The sequence below is a fragment of the Periplaneta americana genome, chromosome 10 (genome assembly GCF_040183065.1).
Source record: "Periplaneta americana isolate PAMFEO1 chromosome 10, P.americana_PAMFEO1_priV1, whole genome shotgun sequence".
Lineage (NCBI taxonomy): Eukaryota > Metazoa > Arthropoda > Insecta > Blattodea > Blattidae > Periplaneta > Periplaneta americana.
Window position 1 is genome coordinate 77,112,383 of NC_091126.1, and position 7,957 is coordinate 77,120,339.

Below are 7,957 nucleotides of genomic sequence, written 5' to 3' on the forward strand. Positions count from 1 at the left end.
CCGAAACAAAGGGGCCGTTAAGAATAATTTTTTCGGATAATCCTTGGTTACTATTTTCGGTAGTCTACTAACAATTACTGTTTAACATCTACGGCAGTGATCGCCAAAAGCTGTGTCGCGACACATGCCCCTGCCTTCACTCAAGCGTAACCATGGCATCTTATCCCACCCTCTGTTTACAGCCTTCATTTCGACATAAGTAAAGACACTTATCAGCAGCGGACGAACACATGTAATGTTACAAGTGTGTAGGATAATATGTTTCGATGTCTTTTCGAAAACAGATAAGTAAAAACTTAATTTTAAGGAGCATGGTAGGAAAAGTATTTATTTTGTGCAGACAGTAAAAATATGAGATACTTAATTTGTTGTAAAATGTTAAATGGCGTATAAAAGAACAATGTACGTTGTTATTATTCTCCTTGTTTTGAAGACTACCACGCCCTTACCTGTAACTTGAATATTTCATTAATAAACGAACAACAAAATGTATCGACTTCTATGTCTTAATCGGGGTAAAATACTTCCACGTTTTTTCGACGTATGTAGTGTAATTTGAATATTTCATTAATAAATAAACAATAAAAAGTATTGGCTTCTATGTCTTAATCGGTGTAAAATATTTCGAAGTTTTTTCGACGTATGTATTGTAATTTGAATATTTCATTAATAAATAAACAATAAAAAGTGTCGGCTTCTATGTCTTAATCGGAGTAAAATATTTCGACGTTTTTTTTAAGTATGTAGTATAATTTACAACTTCGTGACCAGCCTGGGACGTTTTTCTAATTTCAAATATCTGCTGATGTAAAGTACATGTTCTTTTTATGGTAAATAATAAAATAAATTAATTTTATTAAAAATAAAAAAGTAATGAATAGGAGGATAAAAAATTAGCATGGAAAAAATGTGTATAGTTAATAAGTAGAAGAATATTATATTGTTTTTGTTTTTTGGTCACAGTAAGTCTCTGCACTGTTATTCACTGCATTACCTGAGAAGATACCAACTCCACCCTTCTCCCTACGATAGTGGTGTGCGGGTTGCATTTCTATTACGTCACAATTTCGTGGTGTTTGGCAACCGCTGATCTACGGCATAACAGAAGTGAATACACGCGGAATAAGTTATCACCTTTCATTCAGCTGTAAATGGTTCCACAATTATTCATGACGTAGATGGAACGAAAGGTACGTAGTAAGCAATACGCAAACAAACAATAGCTTCCACTTGACGGGACCAATGTGTCACAAGGAACACAAAACAAGTGAACTGAGGGTGTATAAAACAGATTTCTCTATTGCATTCCTTAAGGGAATGCTCCCTCATTTATAGAATTGTTATGGGTTGAGATCAAGACGGTAGCTGCTTTCTTGACGTTTGAGGAAAGTATTAAAAGCATTAAAAAAATACGAGTAGTTTTCCCTCCACTCTTAGAGCTTTACCACTTCTATGCTTGACTACAGCCCTCTTACTTGATTCATGCATTCATAATGTCACAACTGTGGGAAAACTTATGACACCTTTCCTTCCGATTGTAGTCATTTTAAAGGCGGTCGTTGAATGTATTCGTTTACGAGTTGAGGCTCATGAATACTGTAATCTTATGGTAAGTATAGCAGCTGAAATTAAAGTAGCTTACTTACTTACTTACTTACAAATTGCATTTAACGAACCTGCAGGTTTATTGCCGCCCTCACTTAACCCGCCATCGATCCCTATCCTTGCAAGGTTAATCCAGTCTCTGTCATCATATCCCACCTCCCTCAAATCCATTTTAATAGTATCCTCCCATCTACGTCTCGGCACCCTCAAAGGTCTTTTTCCCTCTGGCCACCCAATTATCACTCTATATGCATTTCTGAATTCGCCCATACATGCTACATGCCCTGCCCATCTCGAACGTCTGGATTTAATGTTCCCAATTATGCCAGGTGAAGAATACAATACGTGCAGTTCTGCGTTGTGTAACTTTATCCATTCTACTGTAACTTCATCTCTCTTAGTCCCAAATATTTTCCTGAGAACCTTATTCTGAAACACCCTTAATCTCTGTTCCTCTCAAAGTGAGAGTCCAAGAGTCACAACCATACAGAACAACCGGTAATATAACTGTTTTATAAATTCTAACTTTCAGATTTTTTTTTTTTGACAGCAGACTAGATGGCAAAAGCTTCTCAACCGAATAATAACACGCATTTCCCATATTTATTCTGTGTTTAATTTCCTCCCGAGTGTCATTTATATTTATTACTGCTGCTCCAAGATATTTGAATTGTTCCACCTCTTCGAAGGATGAATATCCAATTTTTATATTTCCATTTCGTACAATATTCTGGTCACGAGACATAATCATATACTTCGTCTTTTCGGGGTTTACTTCCAAACCTATCGCTTTACATGCTTCAAGCAAAATGTCTGTGTTTTCCTCCCTAATCGTTCATGGATTTTCTCCTAACATATTCACGTCATACGCATAGACAAGAAGCTTATGTAAGCCGTTCAATTCCATACCCTGTCTGTTATCCTGAACATTCCTAATGCCATATTCTAGAGCAGCCGTGGCGAAAAAGCCATGGTGCGCCGAGCCACTGTGTAAGCTGCAACGTGCATAGCACCTATGGAGAGAGGCGGACAACCGAAGGGGAAGTTAATGTTTAGGACGTGTAACGAAGACAGAAATGAACAAGAAAACATCGGACACATTATCACAACCTAAAATTAACTGTCTTCAGAATGTCTCTGCGACAAAGTTTCAAAATCAGGAATTATGTCACTTACTGCCAATCGTAGTTGATCACGAAGGTATTTGTCTTTCAGTCGTGATCTAAATTTGATTTTTACTATTTTCATTGTTGAAAATAATTTTTCACAAACGTAAGTTACAGCGAACATGGCTTCAACAGAGCAAGCGAAAGAACGAAGCTTCAAATATTTATTTTTTTTTTCCAAAGATTTGAAAAGTTCAATATCTGTCAAGTCCTTACATCTAGCTTTCATTTAACGTCACATTGTAAATCTGTGAGTTTAAATTGAAAATCTAACCGCATTATTCGTACATCTGCTGTAAAAGAATCGACGTACAGAGATGATAATAATAATAATAATAATAATAATAATAATAATAATAATAATAATAATAATAATAATAATAATAATAACAACCTTTTAATGTTTCATCAGTAACATGTAGTAACTTATAATGCCGTTTTATGTTATATAACCGTTTTCCTAGTAATATTTGTGAACAAATCATACATTTAATGTTTTCATCATATTGTAAGCAAAAGAATGCATCCTCCCATCCTACTTGAAACTTTCGTTTTTTATAGAGGTACATGATTTCGAGAGAGATATTGCGACGATACGCCACTCGCAGGTCCGAGACAAATACAAATAGAACGGAGTTTGACTCCAGTGAGTAAGAGGGTGGGGGTTGTAGGTAGGAAGCAAGAGAAAAGCACTGCGAGCCACAATGTGCTCGTGAGTCGCATTTTCGCCGCGGCTGTTCTAGAGTCAAGTTAAAAAGTAAAGGTGATAGTGCATCTCCTTGCTTTAGCCTTAAAGTAGCTTTATATAAAAGTACTTTTAAATAAAATCTATGTTAAATAAATAATTAAAGTAGCTTCCAATTATTTATTTCACATAGATTTTATTACCTTATAATATTATTTATTTGGAAACAAAGCATAAAATAATGTGTAAATGCAAAATATAACGGACTACTCTTTTACGTGAGAGGTGTACTGTGCTAGACGCCCTATCATAATATATCACAAAACGTGTATTTGTTGACACCACGTTTCAATTTTGTGTTGAACTGGCAACAGTCAAAGATTTTTCCAAAAGACTAGCCCTAAAAATAGTCCATTTTAGGTGGAAGAATAACCCAATTACATGCCCCCCCCCCGTCCACACTTAAAATATTTTTAACAATTTTGAATACATGTACGGAGGAGCTACTGGTATTTATATTGTAGCCTACTGTAAAGAACTCCCCCCATTACATAGGCTAACTGTCCAATCAGCTTACGAACTACATTCTTATTCCCTAGTGTCTCAAAGCGATTTTTATGTCTCATCTGGCGGTAAAGTTACTTCATTCACGTCTCTGAAAATTAAAGTTATAGCAGACTGTACCAGAAAACCTGATTCAGCCGCGTCTATTCAAAATTAAAGTTAAACCGGACTATGCGAACAAATTTTATATAGTCGGATCTACTCAAAATTAAGGTTCTAACGTACCAACAAGAAAATCTGAGTCAGCCACGTCCATTTAAAATTAAAGTTAAACCCGACTAGACTACTCGTATAAATCTTATTCAGCAACGTACATTGAAAATTACAGTTATACCGGACTATACTATAAATCTTATTCAGTCACGTACATTGAAAATTAAAGTTATACCGGACTATAATATAAATCTTATTCAGCCACGTACATTGAAAATTAAAGTTATACCGGACTATAGGCCTACTATAAATCTAATTCAGCCACGTACATTGAAAATTAAAGTTATATCGGACTGGACTATACTGTAAAACTTATTCAGCCACGTACATTGAAAATTAAAATTATACCGGACTATAGGCCTACTATAAATCTTATTCAGCCACGTACATTGAAAATTAAAGTTATACCGGACTATACTATAAATCTTATTCAGCCACGTACATTGAAAATTAAAGTTATACCGGACTATACTATAAATCTTATTCAGCCACGTATATTGAAAATTAAAGTTATACCGGACTATATAGGCCTACTATAAATCTAATTCAGCCACGTACATTGAAAATTAAAGTTATATCGGACTGAACTATACTATAAAACTTATTCAGCCACGTACATTGAAAATTAATATTATACCGGACTATAGGCCTACTATAAATCTTATTCAGCCACGTACATTGAAAATTAAAGTTATATCGGACTGGACTATACTGTAAAACTTATTCAGCCACGTACATTGAAAATTAAAATTATACCGGACTATAGGCCTACTATAAATCTTATTCAGCCACGTACATTAAAAATTAAAGTTATACCGGACTATACTATAAATCTTATTCAGCCACTACATTGAAAATTAAAGTTATACCGGACTATACTATAAAACTTATTCAGCCACGTATATTGAAAATTAAAGTTATACCGGACTATATAGGCCTACTATAAATCTAATTCAGCCACGTACATTGAAAATTAAAGTTATATCGGACTGAACTATACTATAAAACTTATTCAGCCACGTACATTGAAAATTAAAATTATACCGGACTATAGGCCTACTATAAATCTTATTCAGCCACGTACATTGAAAATTAAAGTTATACCGGACTATACTATAAATCTTATTCAGCCACGTACATTGAAAATTAAAGTTATACCGGGCTATATGCCTACTATAAATCTTATTCAGCTACGTACATTGAAAATTAAAGTTATACCGGACTATAGGCCTACTATAAATCTAATTCAGCCACATACATTGGAAATTAAAGTTATATCGGACTGGATTATACTATAAAACTTATTCAGCCACGTACATTGAAAATTAAAATTATACCGGACTATAGGCCTACTATAAATCTTATTCAGCCACGTACATCGAAAATTAAAGTTATACCGGGCTATACTATAAATCTTATTCAGCCACGTACATTGAAAATTAAAGTTATACCGGGCTATACTATAAATCTTATTCAGCCACGTACATTGAAAATTAAAGTTATACCGGACTATACTATAAATCTTATTCACCCACGTACATTGAAAATTAAAGTTATACCGGGCTATAGGCCTACTATAAATCTTATTCAGCCACGTACATTGATAATTAAAGTTATATCAGACTGGAATATACTATACATATATTATTCAGCCACGTACATTGAAAATTAAAGTTATACCGGACTATACTATAAATCTTATTCAGCCACGTACATTGAAAATTAAAGTTATACCGGGCTATACTATAAATCTTATTCAGCCACGTACATTGAAAATTAAAGTTATACCGGACTATACTATAAATCTTATTCAGCCACGTACATTGAAAATTAAAGTTATACCGGGCTATACTATAAATCTTATTCAGCCACGTACATTGAAAATTAAAGTTATACCGGACTATACTATAAATCTTATTCAGCCACGTACATTGAAAATTAAAGTTATACCGGACTATACTATAAATCTTATTCAGCCACGTACATTGAAAATTAAAGTTATATCAGACTGGAATATACTATACATATATTATTCAGCCACGTACATTGAAAATTAAAGTTATACCGGACTATACTATAAATCTTATTCAGCCACGTACATTGAAAATTAAAGTTATACCGGGCTATACTATAAATCTTATTCAGCCACGTACATTGAAAATTAAAGTTATACCGGACTATACTATAAATCTTATTCAGCCACGTACATTGAAAATTAAAGTTATATCAGACTGGAATATACTATACATATATTATTCAGCCACGTACATTGAAAATTAAAGTTATACCGGACTATACTATAAATCTTATTCAGCCACGTACATTGAAAATTAAAGTTATACCGGACTATACTATAAATCTTATTCAGCCACGTACATTGAAAATTAAAGTTATACCGGACTATACTATAAATCTTATTCAGCCACGTACATTGAAAATTAAAGTTATATCAGACTGGAATATACTATACATATATTATTCAGCCACGTACATTGAAAATTAAAGTTATACCGGACTATACTATAAATCTTATTCAGCCACGTACATTGAAAATTAAAGTTATACCGGACTATACTATAAATCTTATTCAGCCACGTACATTGAAAATTAAAGTTATACCGGGCTATACTATAAATCTTATTCAGCCACGTACATTGAAAATTAAAGTTATACCGGACTATACTATAAATCTTATTCAGCCACGTACATTGAAAATTAAAGTTATACCGGGCTATACTATAAATCTTATTCAGCCACGTACATTGAAAATTAAAGTTATACCGGGCTATACTATAAATCTTATTCAGCCACGTACATTGAAAATTAAAGTTATACCGGACTATACTATAAATCTTATTCAGCCACGTACATTGAAAATTAAAGTTATACCGGGCTATAGGCCTACTATAAATCTTATTCAGCCACGTACATTGAAAATTAAAGTTATACCGGACTATACTATAAATCTTTTTCAGCCACGTACATTGAATATGAAAGTTATAACGGACTATAGGGGAGAGTCGGGTAGTATCGGACATCGGGTAGTATCGGACAGTGCGTTTCTTTCATCTATCACCATATGGTAGTACCTGAATGACATGGTTACGTTTCTGTATGCGACATCACAGAAACGTAGCCATGTCAATCAGGTACTGTCATCGTGTGGTAGATGAAAGAAACTCACTGTCCGATATTACCCGATGTGCGATACTACCCGACTCTCTCCTACTATAATTCTTATTCAGCCACGTACATTGAAAATTAAAGTTATGTCGGACTGGACTATACTATAAATCTTATTCAGCCACGTACATTGAAAATTAAAGTTATATCGGACTGGACTATACTATAAATCTTATTCAGCCACGTCCATTGAAAATTAAAGTTATACCGGACTATACTATAAATGTTATTCAGCCACGTACATTGAAAATTAAAGTTATACCGGACTATACTATAAATCTTGTTCAGCCACGTCCATTGAAAAATAAAGTTATACTGGACTATACTATTAATCTTATTTAGCCACGTACATTGAAAATTTAAGTTATACCGGACTAGACTATAAATCTTATTCAGCCATGTATGATACATTGAAAATTAATGTTTCATCGGAATATACTACAAATCGTATTCAGCAACGTCTAATCAAAATTAAAGTCAGTCTATACCGGATTATGCGAGAATGGCTGTTTTAGTCACGTCTATTCAAAATTAATTTAAC